Source organism: Giraffa tippelskirchi, chromosome 10 (genome assembly GCF_054371585.1).
Source record: "Giraffa tippelskirchi isolate mGirTip1 chromosome 10, T2T-mGirTip1v1.2.pri, whole genome shotgun sequence".
Taxonomy (NCBI): Eukaryota; Metazoa; Chordata; class Mammalia; order Artiodactyla; family Giraffidae; genus Giraffa; species Giraffa tippelskirchi.
In genome coordinates this window covers 35605977-35624898 of record NC_137284.1, presented here as the reverse complement: position 1 = coordinate 35624898, position 18922 = coordinate 35605977, and the positions used below count along the sequence as shown (strand labels likewise).

The 18922-nt window shown below is 41.5% G+C and overlaps 1 protein-coding gene and 1 pseudogene across 12 annotated transcripts in view; both read left to right on the top strand.

The window, feature by feature from the left end:
• Nucleotides 1-18922, top strand: part of DLG2 (discs large MAGUK scaffold protein 2) — a 2308738-nt gene that overhangs the window by 1902234 nt on the left and 387582 nt on the right. The window lies entirely within an intron of this gene.
• Nucleotides 3014-18562, top strand: LOC145523863 (L-lactate dehydrogenase A-like 6A; annotated as a pseudogene).

Below are 18922 nucleotides of genomic sequence, written 5' to 3'. Positions count from 1 at the left end.
AAACAACCCAATCAAAAAGTGGGCAAAAGACCTAAACAGACATTTCTCCAGAGAAGACATACAGATGGCTAATAAACACATGAAGAGATGCTCAGCATCGCTCATTATTAGAGAAACGCAAATCAAAACTACAATGAGATATCACCTCACATTTTTCAGAATGACCATCATCAAAAAATCTACAAACAATAAATGCTAGAGAGGATGCGGAGGAAAGAGAACCTTCTTTCACTCTTGATGGGAATGTAAATTGATACAGCCACTACAGAAGACAGTATGGAGATTCCTTAAAAAACTAGGAATAAAACTACCATATGACCCAGCAATCCCACTACTGGGCATATACCCTGAGAAAGCCATAATTGAAAAAGACACACGTACCCCAGTGTTCACTGCAGCACTATTAACAATAGCCAGGACCTGGAAGCAACCTGTCCATCGACAGATGAATGGATAAAGAGGCTATGGTACATATATACAATGGAATATTATTCAGACATAAAAAGGAAACCATTTGAGTTAGTGCAAATGAGGCCGATGAACTTAGAGCCTATTATACATAGTGAAGTAAGTCAGAAAGAGAAAAGTAAATATCAGATATTAATGTATATATATGGCATCTAGAAAGATGGTACTAATAAGCCTATTTGCAGGGCAGCAATGGAGATGCAGACATAGAGAACAGACTTGTGGACACGGGAGAGTAGGAAGGAGAGGGTAGGACGAATGGAGAGAGTAGCATGGAAACATATACACTAACATACGTAAACAGATAGCCAGTGGGAGTGTGCTGCATGACTCAGGGAACTCAAACCAGGACTCTGTGACAACCTAGAGAGATGGGATGGGGTGAGGGGAGGGAGGCTCAAGAGGAAGAAGACATATGTATTCCTATGGCTAGTCCATGTTGATGTATGGCAGGAACATAGTATTATAAATTAGCCTTAATTAAAAAAGAAAGAAAGAAAGAACAAAACAAAAAGAATACTGGAGCGTGTTACCATTTCCTCCTCCAGGGGAATCTTCCCAACCCAGAGATCGAACCCATGTCTCCTGCATTGGCAGGTGGATTCTTAACCACTGAACCACCTGGGAAGCCCAAATACTATCATAATGTTTGTTTAAAAATCTGTTTGTAAAATATACTCTTCTTCCAAAAAGCTGTTAAGTGATAAAGAGCCTTGCTTAGGTGATGCAAGCCTCAAAGGGTGAAGCAACACTTGATCCTGAGCCTTCTTCATGTACACACTGAAAATGCTCTCTCACAGCTGACCCCTGATAAAGGGGAACCTATGCGGAGACCTCTCAAATTGTGAGGAAGGGGTGATCCTCAACTGAAAGTGGACTGATTTTACCTCCAGTTTGGTTTTGCCTCTAACTATTATGCTAGCTAAGCCCTCATAACTGTTAAATTTGCCTCACCATTTCTATGTACCAAGTCCCTTCCTGTGCTCATTATCTTGATTTGATTCTGATAGCATCCCTTCAGGATAGGTAGGAAGATGATCACCTTGTCATTTTATACAGGAGGAAAGTGAAGGCTTCTAACTTGAAGCCAGGCGTAGGTCTCCTGTACAATCAGCTTCCTTGCTTGTGATGCTAACTACTCTAGGAATGTGCCTGCCAGGAGTTCCATACTGGATTTACCAACCAGAGTTCCAGACAACAGACATCTGAGTGACTTAAATGGAAAAGGAATTTATAAGGGAAAGAACAGATAGCTCACTGAATCCCAGGAAGACTGGGGAATCAAGCTCAGAAGCCAGGAAGGAAATTGTGCTGAAGGTCAGTCTGTTGAGGATGCTGTTCTTGAGGTCATTATCACAGGTCACTGACAGGCCGGCCACACTGCTGGGGGTGCTTGAAAACATCTCGCTCTCTCTCCATGTATCTTACACCTTAGTGTGGTGATTCCGAGTTCCCGGCAGGCATATCTGCCTGGGCACCCTACTCTAGCTGTGTCCCCCCACCTTTCTAGGGGGGACAAGACTGTACCTCCTTCCAGTCTTGGATTGCCCCCAAAGAAGAAGGATATTTGGACACAGCAGCTAAATGATAAGTGTCCATTAGGGATCACTGAATTCTGTATGAGGAATTGTTTGGATCTAAGATCTTGAGATTCATAATAGTTTCTTAAACAGGAGAAATGATTCCTGGAGCGAGGCCTCCTTTGGCAAAGGCCTGGACCAGCATTTCGGCAGCTGGCAGTGCCCTCCTAGCTCTGTTCATCTAAGCATGCTGACAAGCGATTCAAAAAAGGACAGGATATGGACTCTGCCAATGTCTGTGGACTATGTATAATATTTCTAATGGTGATTTTCTCTTTCCAGCACATTGTGTCCCACAGTAATTAAAAATATCTTCCTGAGATTAAGGGATTTACAAACCAATGTACTTTGTCTGAGAAGTCTGTGTTGTTCTATGAAATAGTTACAAACACCTTCTAATAAATGAAGAATCATCAGTTCTTTTGTATTGAATCCACATTTTTAAAGATGAGGATCAAATCCAATGGAGCATGGCCTCCAGTTCTACTATTGGTTGAGACAGAAAAAAATAAAGAAAATATGTAAGGAAAATATATGTATAAAAATATGAAAAGTATATTGTCTTACCCTGAATAAGACAGTACTATGGATTAGAGATATAGTGGTGAATATGATGGGTTTCCCAGGTGGCTCAGTGGTAAAGAATCCACCTGCCAATGCAGGAGCCACAGGAGATGCAGGTTCAATCCCTGGGTCAGAAAGATCCCCTGGAGGACAAAATTGCAACCCACTCCAGGATTTTTACCTGGGAAATCCCATGGACAGAGAAGTCTGGTAGGCTACAGTCCATGGGGTTGCAAAGAGTTATACACGACTGAGCAACTGAGCGTGCACAGGATGAAATGATGGGTCCCATCTTTGCACTCATGGAGTTTGCAAATTTCAGTTCTGAATGTGCTACCAAAGGGGAGCACACACAGGGGACCTGACCTTGACCGGGGGACCAGGAATATATCTCTAAAGAAATGATATCTTACCTTGGCCTTGAAAGATGTAGAAAAGACAGCCAGACCAAGGGGCTGGGCAAGGAAGAAAACATGAAATGGGAGAACAGCCTGTCCACAGGCCCAGGAGATGGGGAGAGCACAGTGTGTGAGGTGATTCAGATACAAGGAGAGAGGAAATTCAGAGAGGGTGAGATTAGCGAGGAAGGAGGCACCTCATACACCTTCTAAGGCCTTAAGAGAGAATGAAGATGAAAGAGCAGCAGAAGCTTGTGGAAAGGGTTTAAGCAGACTGTTCTGGCCTCCAATTTCCCCATGCAAATATCTGTATGGGTGGGGGCAGGTATTCCCCCCCCTCAACAAGCAATTTCTTGACACCAGCTAAGTGAAAGTGAAAGTCGCTTAGTCGTGTCCAACTCTTTGCGACCCCATGGACTGCAACCCCATGGAATTATCCAGGCCAGAATACTGGAGTGGGTAGCCTTTCCCTTCTCCAGAGGATCTTCCCAACCCAGGAATCGAACTGGGATCTCCTGCACTGCAGGCGGATTCTTTACCAACTGAGCTACCAGGGAGGTCCAGCTAAGTGTCCTATTAATTAAACTCAACTCTGACCCTAGAGATAGCATCAGATTCCACAGGCTAAAGGCTCAGCCCCGTAAGACTGCCTGCAACCCCACCCCACAACTTCAGAAACAAGTTGCAAGTCCAAGTTGTCACCTGTGCTTCTGACCATCTGGTAGGTCACCTATATGTTGACATTTCCAACGACCCCTTCCCTGGGCTCAGTTAATTTGCTAGAGCAGTTCATGGAAGTCAGAGAAACATTTTACTTATGAGATCACCAGTTTGTTATAAAAGGGTATAACTCAGGAAAAGCCCGATGGAGGAGATGCACAGGACAAGGCATGGGGGAAAGAATAGAGTTTCCATGCCCTCTCCAGGCATGACACTCCCTGCGTCCCCAAGTGTTCAACAACCCAGAAGCTCTCCATACTCTCTCCTCATTTCACGGAGGCCCCATTCATCGGCATAACTGATTAAATCTTTGCCCATAGGTGACTGAACTCAGTTTCCAGCTCCCATCCTCTCCTATGGGCTGGTGGGAGGGTGGGTGGGAGGGGAGAGAAAAGGGGAGGGGTCTGAATGTTCTTACATGGTTGGTTCTCCCAGCAACCAGCCTCCATCCCTAGTGGAGTCATTAACAACAAAAGACACCTTTGTCTTTCTGTCATCACTTTGGAAAATTCCAGGAGTTTTAGGAGCTCTGAACCAGAAACAGGAACAAAGACCAAATGTATATTTCTTGTAATAAATCATAATATCACACAGGGAAATAGCATGATTAGAGTTGATAGAGTTTGTGAGGTTGGTGTGGAAGGTAAAAAAAAAAAAAAAATACTAACTTAGAAATCAGGCAGACCTAGGATCCAGTCCTAGCTTCACCTTTTACTAACCTTGTGATCTTGATCAAGTTATTTAAACTTTCTGAGTCTCAGAGTCTCAGAATTTTATCCTATAGGATAATGGAAATCAGACCGTTTGAAGTACCCACCACCTAGGAAGTACACAATAAATCTCTTTTACCTCTTCTCCCTTCTTAAACTAAATTCAAAGTCATTTCTCCAGTTTTGACCACAAGGGGCCTGCTGAATTAATCTCTTGGGAGAATCCAGAAAAGATTTCAAGAAAGTTAATACTGGCTTGTATTTTGAAGACAAAAAGGCATTAGTCATTTGAAAAGAACAACTATGTATTTCCAGTTACAAGCAACCCTGGCCGTGGTTATGCTGAGGGCTTCTGCGGCTATGCCCAGGCCACATTCTCCCTACCCTGATTACTCTACCTAATATCACCTCCTCAGCATAGTTTTCTAGGTGCAAATGTGCAAAGTCACTTCAGTGGTGTCCAACTCTTTGTGACCCTGTGGACCACAGCTCGCCAGCCAGGCTTCTCTGTCCATGGATTCTCCAGGCAAGAATACTGGAGTGGGTTGCCATGCCCTCCTCCAGGGGATCTTCCTGACCCAGGGATCAAAACCTTGTCTCCAGCATCTACCTGCATTGACAGGCAGATTCTTTACCACTATCACCACCTGTGAAGCCCAGTTGTCTAGGTGGAAAGGCTCTAAAACTTTGTGAGCTTTATCAGGTTTATCACTTAGGACACTAATTTCCTTATCTGTAAAATGGGGATGATAATACCTCTCAGCCTTATTGTGAGCATAAATAAAGTATTTAAGCCATTGATGCAGTGACTAATGAGTACTAACCATTCATTTATGCATTCATGCAATAGCAGCTTCTTCACTAGCCATTATATGTAAGGCACTATGTAAGTGTTAGGAATATAAAAGGAAAGAAGGAAGGAAGGTAGAGAGAGGAAAGAAGGAGGGGAGAGGTAGGAAGGGAAGAAAGAAAATTGTTGCCTCACAGTGCTTCTTATACTCTAGTGGGAAAACCTTTTTTTTAAAGTAATGGATAATGAAATTATATAATCTATTAGGACATGATAGTGCAATGAAAACCAATAGAACAATATAAGGGGAATTTGAGGTGCTGAGAGAGGAGTTGAATGTTTTAAATAAGGTAGTCAGAGTGGACCACACTGAGGAGGTGACCTTTTAGCAAAGAATGAAGGAAAGGAGAGTGGGCCAGGCCAACCTCTGGGAAGTGGGAAGAGCTCTGCCTTTTGTATTTGAGGAATTCACTCTGGTGGGACCGGGAGGAAGAGAAGGAAAGTGGGAGGTGAGGACAGAGAGGCAACGGGTGAGTCACAGAGAGCACAGCCTCATCGGCCCCCATAAGGCTTTGCTTTCCTCTGAGGGAAGGAAGCGCCATGGGGGCTTATCAGCATAGTGACAGGACGTTATCTCACACTGTGAGCTGATCACTCCAGCTGCCATGTTGACAGCAGACTGTCAAGGGACAAAGATGGAAGCATGAGGCCAGCTCGGACTCGGCCTGAATAATGGAGGCGGGATAGCTGTGGTCGAAGTGGAGGAGGTGAGGAATGATTCTGGATATGTTTAGAAGGGACAGTTAACAGATTTCCTAAAAGCTTGGGCGTGGAGAAAGCTTCCTTTCTCTTCCTAAAAGAGAAAGGAAGATGTGAAGGATGACTTCAAGGTTTTCTACCTGAAAAATCACTAAAGAGTATTACAAATTACTATTAGTTGAGACAGAGATGCTCCGACAGGTGGAGCAGGTAACAGAGGTAGACAGACTGAGGCCTGGAGTGTGGCCAGGTCCTCCTTGGGGAGAAAAGGAGGAAGCAGCAAAGGGAACAAAAAGGAAAAACCAATAAGGTAGGAGGAAATCAAGTAGGACCCCAAGAGCTAAATATTTCCAGAGGGTAGGATCACTCTTAAATGTTGCTGGTAAGTCATGTTAAGATGGGAACTGAAAATTAACTGCTGAATTTAATAACTTATGGATCAAACGAAAAAACAGTTTCTGTAGTGTAATAGGGTGAGAAAATGTGTGGAGTGGATTTCATAATGAAAGGAGACAAGTTAATGACAATGAGTACAGGTATCTCCTTTGAGTTGTGCTAAAAGAGGGAATAAAATAGGATGGTCACTAGAGGGTAGAGTTTGTTTGGTTTTATAAAAGCATACTTTTACTACATTTTGAGGCCAACATAACCCTGATACCAAAACCTTGCAAGAAAATTGTAGGCCACAATCTCATGATTAATTAATCATGAAGTGAAAGGCAAAGCAGAAAGGGAAATATATACCCGACTGAATGCAGATTTCTAAAGAATACTAAGGAATGATAAGAAAGCCTTCTTAAGTGAACAATGCAAAGAAATAGAAGAAAACAATACGATGGGAAAGACTAGAGATCTCAAGAAAATTAGAGATACCAAGGAAACACTTCATGCAAAGATAGGCACAATTAAGGACAGAAACAGTAAGGACCTAACAAAAGCAGAAGAGGTTAAGAAGAGATGGGAAGAATACACAGAAGAGCTGTATAAAAAAGGTCTTAATGACCCAGATAACCACAATGGTGTGATCACTCACCTAGAGCCAGATATCCTGGAATGTGAAGTCAAGTGGGCCTTAGGAAGCATTACTATGAACAAAGCTAGTGAATGTGATGGAATTCCATCTGTTTATAATCCTAAAAGATGATGCTGTTAAAGTTCTGCACTCTATATGCCAGCAAATTTGGAAAACTTAGCAATGGCCACAGGACTGGAAAAGGTCAGTTTTCATTCCAATCCCAAAGAAGGGCAATGCCAAAGAGTGTTCAAACTACCACACAATTGCACTTATCTCACATGCTAGCAAGGCAGTGTTCAAAATCCTTCAAGCTGGGTTTCAACAGTTCATGAACCAAGAACATCCATATGTATGAGCTGGTTTTAGAAAAGGCAGAGAAACCAGAAATCAAATTGTCAACATCCATTGGATCACAGAAAAAGCAAGGGAATTTCCAAAAAAAAAATCTAGTTCTGCTTCACTGACTACGCTAAAGCCTTTGACTGAATGGATCATAACAGACTGTGGAAAATTCTTAAAGAGATGGGAATACCAGACCACCTTACCTGCCTCCTAAGAAATCTATATGCATGTCAAGAAGCAACAGTTAGAACTGGACATGGAACAACATACTGTTTCCAAATTGGGAAAGGAGTTTGTCAAGGCTGTATATGGTCACCCTGCTTATTTAGCTTATATGCAGAGTACTTCATGTGAAATGCTAGCCTGGATGACTCATAAGCTGGAATCAAGATTGCCGGGAGAAATATCAATAACCTCAAATATGCAGATGATACCACTCTAATGGCAGAAAGCAAAGAGGAACTAAAGAGCCTCTTGATGAAGGTGAAAGAGGAGGGTGAAAAAGCTGGCTTAAAACTCAACATTCAAAAAACTAAAATCATGGCATCTGGTGCCATCACTTCATGGCAAATAGATGGAGAAAAAGTGGAAACAGTGACAGACTTTATTTTGGGGGGCTCTAAAATCACTGCTGATGATGACCGCAGCCATGAAATAAAAAGACACTTGCTCCATGGAAGAAAAGTATGACAAACCTAAAAAGCATATTAAAAAGCAGAGACATTACTTTGCCAACAAAGGTCTGTATAGTCAAAGCTATGGCTTTTCCAGTAGTCAGGTATGGATATGAGAGTTGAACCATTAAGAAAGCTGAACACCAAAGAACTGATGCTTTTGAATTGTGATGCTGGAGAAGACTCCTGAGAGTCCCTTGGACGGCAAGGAAATCCAACCAGTCCATCCCAAAGGAAATCAACCCTGAATATTCACTGGAAGGACTGATGCTGAAACTGCTGCTGCTGCTGCTAAGTCGCTTCAGTCGTGTCCGACTCTGTGCAACCCCATAGACGGCAGCCCACCAGGCTCCCCCGTCCCTGGGATTCTCCAGGCAAGAATACTGGAGTGGGTTGCCATTTCCTTCTCCAATGCATGAAAGTGAAAAGTGAGAGTGAAGTCCCTCAGTCCTGTCCGACTCTTTGCGACTCCATGGACTGCAGACTACCAGGCTCCTCCATCCATGGGATTTTCCAGGCAAGAGTACTGGAGTGGGGTGCCATTGCCTTCTCGAGATGCTGAAACTAAAGCTCTAATATTTTGACCACCTGATGTGAAGAGCTGACTCAGAAAAGACCCTGATGCTGGGAAAGATTGAGGGCAGGAGGAGAAGGGGGTGACAGAAGATGAGTTGGTTGGATGGCATCCTCAACTCAATGGACATGAGTTTGAGCAAATTCTGGGAGATAGTGAAGGACAGGGAAGCCTGGCGTGCTGCAGTCCTTGGGGTGGCAAAGAGTCCAACATGACTGAGCAACTGAACAATAAAAGGCTCAGTTGTTTATTTGTAAAGTGGAGATCATAATAATTATCTTCCTTGTAGAGTTCTTATAAGAATTAAATGATATAGATGCAAAAATCTTTACCAAAATATGAACAAACCAAATCCATATGTATATAGATTATTATGGTCACAACCAAGTTGTGATTTTTCTTCCCAGGAGTGAGAGGTTTAGTTTAACATTTAAAAATCAATTATCTAGCAGATACAAACTATTATATATAAAATAGATAAACAACAAGGTCCTACCATATAGCACAGGGAACTATATTCTATATCCTATAATAAACCAGAATGGAAAAGGATATGTAAAAGAATATATATATTCTGAATCACATTGCTATATACCAGAAACCAAGACAACACTGTAAATCAAGTATACATCAAAAAAAAAGTTTTGATCAATTATTGTAATTTTTCCATATTAATAGAATAAAGGAAATAAATTATAAAAATCTTACAATCATCTCAATACATACCAAAAAAATCATTTAATAATTTTTTCTTAATTGGAGGACAATTACAACAGTATTTATAACAATAGCTATTTATACATGCCAAAAAAATCATTCAATAAATTTTTCTTAATTAGAGGGTAATTATAACAGTTGAGGAGAAGGAAATGGCACCCCACTCCAGTATTCTTGCCTGGAGAATCCCAGGGATGGAGGAAAACCTGGTGGGCTGCCATCTATGGGGTCACACAGAGTCAGACACGACTGAAGCGACTTAGCAGCATAACAGTTGATAGAAATGATCTAGTAGAGAGGAGAAAATTGGTGTTTTATTTATCAATTCACCTAAATATATATATATATATATACACACACATATATACATATATATGTTTACATATATTTAGAGAAAGAGGGAAGGAAGAGAAGAGGTGGAAAACACTTCATTTACTTGACTGAAATTCTTATGTTTTAATTCTTTGATTCATTCAGTATCTCCTATTGGTCCATTTTATTTATTGCTATATTCCCAGGGCAGGAACAGGGCCTGGCACTTCATAGATGCTCAATAATGACAGTATGACCATCAAGTGCTATGCTAGGTGATGTAAGGGAGACAAAGGTAAATAAGAAACTGACCCACCTTCATGGAGCAGTAACCTAGTGAAGAGATAGGGCATGAACAGGGTTATAATGCATGGCCAGTGTGATAGAAAGGAATAATCACATCGTTTGTTTCATCGTCTCATCCTGCTGTTTTGTTATTTAAATCAATCGGATTAAGTTCCTTGACATCACCTTGTCTTCTTGTCATCACCACCACTCCCACCTCACCACGATGATCAGGCTCAGTGACTGACATCTGAGAGGTGTCTGTGAGCACCCTGTCAGCAGCACTCCGCCCAGCATGGGCCCCCTCTCTCAACCACCCCAAAAGTCCCCAGGGAGGCTTTGGCCCTTGCTTCCTAACTTCCACCCAGGTTCTGAGCAACTGCACAATTTGAAGCAAAAGAAATCGTGGATCATGAGGCGTGAACTCCGTTGTCGGTGTACAGGTCTGCGTGTGACTCATGAGGGTGATGGAAAGGGCAGGAGAAGCACATGCAGAGCAGAAATAGGACCCTCGTGAAGATCATGATATGCCCAGCTTTAGGAATACCGTTCAACAGTGGGGTCTCTGCCCTCCAAGTTCTCAGGTCTAATGGGAGGTCAGAGCAAGGAGGATGGAGGCAAATCCTTAAATAAGACCATATTAAAGGACATAAGGAACCTAGACAGTATATAGTGGAAATAAAGAAACTCTTGGGCCGGAAGAAGGAATAAAGCCAGACAGATGCTCCAGGATATAAAATTGTTCAACCTGTAGAAAATCCTCTCACATATTGCCCCTGTGGAAATTCCCATTTTGAAGCAGATCAGGTTGGGAGGGGTGGGGACTCATGCCCTGAAATTATGTCTAAAAACTGAAGGCTGACAATTTCTGAAACCAGAATTCCTAACATATAGTAGATGCTAAGAACATGTTTTTAGCTAAAATATTTTTTAATATCAGAAAGGAAGGAATGAAAGTTATGTTTGAAACCGTGTGATTATCATTTGTAAATGACAATTTTAGGAAGACATTTTAATTAAGATCAAATTGTAGGTAGAGGAGTGAGGATAGAGACTGGTTTGGCGAAAACTAACCAGGCAGTATGCCCAAGATGATCACCAGGTGAACTAGTTAATCTAGTTAAGAGCTTCGAGAGTTCAGAGGAGAGAGAATTTTACTGAGTATGGAGGAAGCTGAATGAAAGGGTTTACAGAAAGCATTTAAGTAGGACTCAAATACAAGAAGAGCAGGCCTCCCACCTCCTCCCAAACCTGTGTCTCCACATTTCTCCACATCCTGTGTTCTCCTTTTGGTCTTGATTTGTTTTCATGAATATTTTTCCCAACAGATTTTGAGTTTTCTTGAGGATAGATGTATAGGGCCTAACCCAGGGCTCCACACTTAGAGGGGTTTGTGAGTGATGAATACCTTAGCAAATGAAAGAACTTAAATAAATCTTCCCTAAGGGGAAGGGAAAGCCTTTAACTGTTTATTTCAAATTTTTCACTGAAATGCTCAGATAATTTTTTTTAAGTTGCCTCTGCCATTATGATACAACATATCACCTCAGTTTTCTAGTTGCAATGCAGTCTGAGAGAGAGAAAACCAAGACACAAAGCTTACAAGAGAAATGACTGAAGATGGGTAGATGGTATCCCAAGGGTAGCATTTTCGTTCCTAGAAGACCCTCTTTCTAGACTGCATACTTGCTATGCTTTTGGAATGTCAGGACCCACCTGCACATCAGCAAACTAGTAAATCAGAAAATACCCTCTTTTCCAGCACCCAGGCCCACATAAGTATCTGTTCCTGGAGAAATAACCTCTAAGGATTCTTGTCATTGGGAACATCTACTCTGTTGCCCTCAGAGACTTACAAGACAAATCACTCCGAAAACCAGAGAAGTTAAATAGTGCATCTAAAGTGACACAATTAAATGGAAACCTGGACATTGACCTACTCTTTTCTTATACATTTTTTTCCAGTTACTGTATTTTCACATGCTGTGATCTACAAACCTAGTACTCCAAGATACAACAGACAGCACCTTCAGACTGAAGCCTGATTCTTCAGTCTGAATCATGTTTACCATGTTAGACACAAAATGTTTAGGTAACCCGCCTGCCAATGCAGGAGACGTAAGAGACCCGGGTTCGATCCCTGGGTCGGGAAGATCCCCTGGAAGAGGAAATGGCAACCCACTCCAGTCTTCTTACCTGGAGAATCCCATGGACAGAGGAGACTGGCAGGCTACAGTCCATTAGGTTGCAAGGAGTAGGACATGACTGAAGCAATTTAACACACATCCTTAATCTAGTAGTACTATATGAGGACAAGGATAATAAGTCATTGTTTCTGAATGGTATTTTCTGATTTACAGAGCAATTTATGTTTTAATTTTCAAAGCAAACTTGAGACAGACAAGAAACACACCATTATCTGTAACAGCCACTTTTCACAAAGAAACCAAGCCACAAAGAAGTTAAATGGTACCTCAAAAGTCATAACATTAAATGAAACCTGGTAATTTAGCTGTTCTTTTCCTATTCGTTCTCCCAGTTATTTTCATACACTGGAGCATGCAAACCGAGTGCTCCCAGGTACAATGAAAACATTACCACTGTGGTTATTCTCCAAGAATCCACAAGATGGCAGTAAGAGATAGCTATTGCACACTCTTGCATTCACCAGTGATATCTGGCCTGTTTGCTGAGTTTTTGTACTGTTGTACGTATAAAACTGATTGTAATCCCAATGCTAGAGTTTTAAAATATCATTCAGAGGACTTCCCTGGCTGTCCAGTGGTTAAGACTCTGCCCTTTCATCTCAGGGTGCACAGGTTCAACCCCTGGTCAGGGAACTAAGATCCCACATGCCACACAATGGCCTGTATATATATATATATATCCCCTGGAGGAGGAAATGGCACCCCACTCCATGTTCTTGCCTGGAGAATCCCATGGACAGAGGAGCCCTGGGGACCGCAGTCCATGGAGGTCGCAGAGTCAGACACGACTGAAGCGACTTAGCACAGCATATAGCTTGTATATAACGTATACATATATATATATAATTCATAGAATAAAAAGTGAATCAATATTTTAAAGTAAAATTTGTGACTTCATTTCCGTTTTTTTCCTCTCTCTTTTTTTTTCTTTTTTTATGAGCGTCCCATTTTTTAAAGACACAAAGTGCTAAGAATCAGCCAGGAGCCCTAACAGCCAAACAAGACTGCTTGAGAACAGCTGAAAATGAACAACGTTGCTCCTTCCTGAACATCAACTAATTGATGATTCTCTTGCTTAAAGGAAAGGAAAAGGAGGGTCAGTGAAGGGCCAATAGTTAATCTTCCATATAATTTAATTGCTTGTTATTTCTCTCTGTTCAAAATCTACCCTGGAGGAAAACATTCCTGAGTGACCTTGTTGAATGATGCCGTGATCCAAGCTACAAAATATTTATCACCTATATCACTAATAGGAATAGTTTAGTGCAACAGAAGCTGCCCTAAACTATGACCATTTTTTTTCATGTATTTTTATTATTCTACTCACAGATTTGTGACAGAATTCAGGAGACTGGAAACTACATTTTTCTTTCATTTTTTCAAATCTGCTTCCACATTCAGTACATATGGATATGAGTTAGTTGTCCCAGAATTGCAAGCATCACAGAAAAGCACACTTTCTGTATTAACCGTAAATGACATCGAATGTTTATCAGCATCTCCTTTGTATAGTTGACAATACACCTCAGTTCAAAAAGATGGCAGTGAGTTCACATCAGACCTGAAGCATTTTAAAACGGGCATCGGCTATCTCTGGTGTAAAGTCCTTTGGGAACTCTCCCACGCTGCACAGATTTCGCATTTTCCTCCCCTTCTGACTTCTCTCATCTCTGATTACCTTCCAATTCATGGTCATTTCGCATTAAAAACGCAGCTGTCATTTTTGCTCGATTGTAAGAGACTCTCCTTTCACTTCATTGTATTTTCTCAGTTTTTTTCCCTGAGAAAAATTCTGATTGCAATCTATTAAGATAATATGTTTTTCATTCCCTTACACCAATATCTACTTAAAACTTCTGTTAGGAAATGAGATATCCCAATCTGTTCATTTATCCACCCTTCCTTGACTACAGCATACATGATAGAGGTCTTCAGGTTCTGCGTTCCCTTGCTATGCAGGATGTAGTGATGACAAAGCCATTTGTCATGTCCTCAAGATACATGTAGTCTAGAAGATGTGAGTAGGTCTACCCAGAGTTGTGCCAGAAGAAAAGTACAGAGAGACACAGGCGTTCCAGAGAAGAGACTAAACCTGACCCTCTTCTGAGGATGTGATCTGGGGAGGATTCATGCTCTCTTCAGAAATGAGCTGACCTCCCAGATTCTCCCCATAAGTCCAGGATATATTATCTTTTCATAAGGCCCCAAGGGAAGAGCATGAAGTCCAATGCAGAAGTAAACACTAGGGGTGCTCATGCATTCTAACCAACTGGAGTCAACAACATAGGAGATACAGGAGACTGATCAGGCCTCTGATCAAGGCTGAGGCATTTGAGCCCTGGACCCATAAAGGGAAAAGCAAACAGTTGCCAGTGGCAGACACACAGTGAAACCTGACCAGTTCCTGAGCACCTTCACCCGTGGCTCAGTGGACAAGAATCCACCAGCAATACAGGAGATGCAGGTAGACGTGGGTTCAGTCCCTGGACTGAGAAGATTCCCTGGAGGAGGAAATGACAACCCACTCCAGTATCCTTGTCTGGGAAATCCCACGGACAGAGGAGCCTGGTGGGCTACAGTCCATGGGGTGCAAAGGGACAGCTCTGAGCACAGCACAGCAAACTCCCTCAAAGTCCTTCAAAGTGAAAGGACGGACGCTTGTGGTGTCTGAAGACCCTTCCAGCCCCAACAGTCTGGGGACGTGTGTTTGAGAGAACTTTTGGATACTGAAAAGAAGCACTGAAGGTTCTAAACATTTCATTTAGGACTAATTACTAAAGATTTCCCTTTAATAAAAGTTTTTAAAAGCTAAAAATTGAAGGCATGCATTCATGTTTTTTCAGTCTGTTTGGTTATAATTTATCAGAATAAAGTCAAAAGTCCTCCATATAAGCTTTTTTTTTTTTTTTCAGTTTGTGCAGCCTCATCTCTTAAAACCCCCTTCTTCACAGTATCTACTCTCCCCTCCTCACCTGCTTCTCCTAAGTAGGTCATTTCTATTCATCCTTTCCCCGTGTCAGGAAGATCCCTCTGGAGAAGGGAATGGCTACCCACTCCAGTATTCTTGTCTGGGAAAATTCCATGGACAGAGGAGCCTGGTAAGGCTACAGTCCACAGGGTCACAAAGAGTCAGACATGACTAAGCAATTAAACACACACATACTTTCATTCTTTAGATCGCATTCACTTGTTACACTCTCTGAACACCCTCTTTCAAAATCCCTCTCAACACACACAGAGATGCCCCAGGTTAGGTACCCATCTTAATAGACTTATATACCCAGTACTTTCCCTGTCACAACACTTACCACTCTAATTTGTTAACAACACATTTAATGCTCCATTTTTCTCACTAGATGGTAAGCCAGGACAATGTCTATCTTGCTTTCCTGACACATAATAGATATCCTATAAATATTTCATGAGCAAATGAATAAAGTTAATTAAGTCAGTAGATCCTGAGTGAAGACATAGTAATATACCGCATGACACTGTATATCTATGTTGCCCTGGACAATGTTAGAAACTGTCCCTACAGGTTGACTCTTTAAGGATTACAGTTGACAGGAATGTGTGTAACCTAACAGTATTTGAAGCATGTTTTAAGACTAACATCTTAAAAATAAAAGAGTAATAAGTATGTCTTTCATATAACAGGGGCTTCCCTGATGGCTCAGACGTTTAAAGAATCTGCCAGCAATGCGGAAGACCCGGGTTCCTATACCATAACAACTGGGTTCATACAAAAACCACTAGAGGGCAATGAAAGCCAACTTGAAACATCTTTTAATGGAAAGAATAGTAAAAATGTTTTTCTTGGTAAAATCTGGACAGATGATCTTATGTTTGGGATAGTTAAAGGAACTATAGGCTATAGTTTCTGTGATTATGGGTTGAGCAGTTAGAATTAGCTTTCTCGTCTGGTCTTAAAACCTAGATTATCTGTGATCATAACATCACCTTACATTTTATGCATTATCTCATTCGAACCTCCCACAACATTGTTGTTGTTTAGTCGTTAAGTCATGTCCGACTCTTTGCAACCCCATCGACTGTAGCCTTTCAGGCTCCTCTGTCCATGGGATTTCCCACAACACTAGCAGGGAATACATTCTTTTCCCATTTTGCAATGAAAAAAAACAACTGAGGTTCAAGAGATATTAATGTAGTAAGTAGCCATAAGGAACAAAATTACTGGCACAAATGTGTAAATACTTGCTGGCTGCCACAGTTTACCACATATACAAAATTCCTTGGTAAGGCAGACACTCTGGGAGAATACAGTTCCCAAAATTAATTGCAGCAATTTAGAATGGAGACTTAAGGCAGTAGCTTCTTAGCAGAAGATCTTGTGACCACAAGGTACCATCTGATGATGATGTCAGAATATGTACCTAGAACCTATTTACAGAAATACGGTGCTGAGGCCTATACAGGGGACAAGCTTCTGACCTTCACACTGGACTATATGGACCTAGGACCATATGGACCATTTTAGTTGGGGCATTTTTGAAATCAAGAAACAACAGACTAGCATTAATGTACAAGATATATTAGAGACTTAAGGAGAAATTAGTATGTCCTGAAGGGGGTATGAGAACAAGGGAAATGGGGTTAGCTATAGTAATGCTTAAGCTTGTTGGCTCTGGAGTCAGAAAACGTGGATATGACTTGGCATTCACACTGAAAACTAATCATTCCAGGGACCTGGGTTGGTTTATTATGTATATCAAAGATGGAAGCCAATATGGCTTTGTAAAAGTCTCGCTCCATGGTTCACTTGCTGTAGAGGAAGCCTCTTGACTATGTTAATCTGAGCCAATGAGACAAGTCCTTTCTGGAGGCTGGGTGAAGGCCTGGGGAGGTCCTGGGTGGCAGGCGTGGCCTTGCACAGTAGCAGGGGAGGGAGATGCTGAGCTTTCAGAGGCTTTCTCCAGTCTCCTCCTTCACCTCTTGTGTAAGCAGACATGAGGTGGGTTCAGGGAGTTCTAAGGGCCAGCTTAGAGTGGACACTGTGGAGTGTTTCTTCACCTGAGGATGGCTTAGTGTCCCCTGCAGGTGGCAGGCATCTCACTGCTCTTCACCCCTGTCACCCATGACTTAATGATGAATTTCGCTTCCAAGTCGATCATTCTTCACAATAAGGTATAGGAAGCAGATTGGTTGGCATGGCCTCTGCTATCACCATTTTTTAGAAGATGTGAATGATGAACATGCCTCTGTGGATGTTGATGAAGGCAAATTGAATGATGAAACACCAGATCTTGAGCATAGCAGTCCTTTTATGAAAATGCCAAATGCTGTTTCCAGGAAAGGTTATCTTGTCACTGCAAACTCCAACTTAGTGATTATCACAGCAGGTGCACATCAGGAAAAAGGAGAAACACACCTTAATTTAATCCACTGAAATGTGACTATCTTCGATGTTTTACCATATTATCCAATACAATCCCCATGGCTGGCAAACTGATTATTGTTTCTAATCTAGTGGATATCTCACATAGCCTGGATATTGAATGAATTTCCCAAAAATCGTGTTATTGGAAGTGGCCATAATCTGGACACTGCTCATTTCCCTTCTTTGGTTGGGCAGAAGCTTGGTGTCCACTCTGAAAGCTGTCATGGGTGGATTCTTGGAAAACGTGGAGACTCAAGTGTTCCTGTGTGGAGTGGAGTTAACATTGCTGATGATCCTCAGATGGATCTGAACTCAGATATAAGAACTGATCAAGATCATGAGCAGTGGGGAAACATCCACAAAGAAGTGACTGTCGATGCCTATGAGATTATTGAAATGCAAGGCAATACAGCTGACCTTTGAACCACACAAGTTTGAACTTTGCCAGTCTACTTATATGCAGATTTTTTTTTATAGGAAGTACTATGGTACTATACTATCTTTGTATGATTGGTTGAATTCCTGAGTGCAAAACAATGGATACCACATACAGGGAACTACATGTAGGGAGGACCCAACTCTTGGTTATAAGTGAATTTTCAACTTTACAGAGGGTTGGGGCCCCTAACACCTCCCTCACCCAGTGTTGTTCAAGAGTTAACTACTTCTTGGGACACTGGCCTATCTGTAGCTGATTTAACACAAAGTATTTTGAAGACTCTTGAGTACATCCAGGGACTTCCCTAGCAGTTCAGTGCTTAAGACTCCCTGCTTCCACTGCAGGCAGTGTGGGTCCCATTCCTGGTCCGGGAACTAAAATCCTGCATGCCATGTGTTGCAGCCAAAGAGGAAAAAGGAAAAAAAAAAAATACAGCCAGTTTCTACCAATTAAGGACCTCTATAGAATAAATGAAGAAGTATTCCTCAGTGTTCCTTGTACCATGGGAGAAAATAATATTACAGACCTTATACAGAGCCTTGACAAGGTTCATTGAGGGGAAACAAGTGCAGAAATACTTTGGGAAATTCAGAAAGAGCTCAAGCTTTAAAGTTTCTTAAAGCTACCATCCTGGAGTTATTGAAGAAGAGAGAGTAGGGATGGAACTGTATATGTTAAACCTATAAATAAACTTTAAACCCTAAGAATTGGAAAGAGGAAAGTGGGTAGAGTGACTCCCCCATTTATTTAGCCCTCCAGCTCTTTTATTTAGCATCCAGATGTCAGATGATACTTATTTTTTACAATCTGAAGTGATTGCGCCAAAGAAGGTGTTTTTGGTACCTCCAACATATTGGTACTTGTCTTATATAAATATATGTAGCTGCCATTTGGTTCAAAAGAATCTATGATGTAGGTGTTTATTGTGTTATAGAAATTCTTATTTTAAGCTGGAAAAAAACCTTCTAAT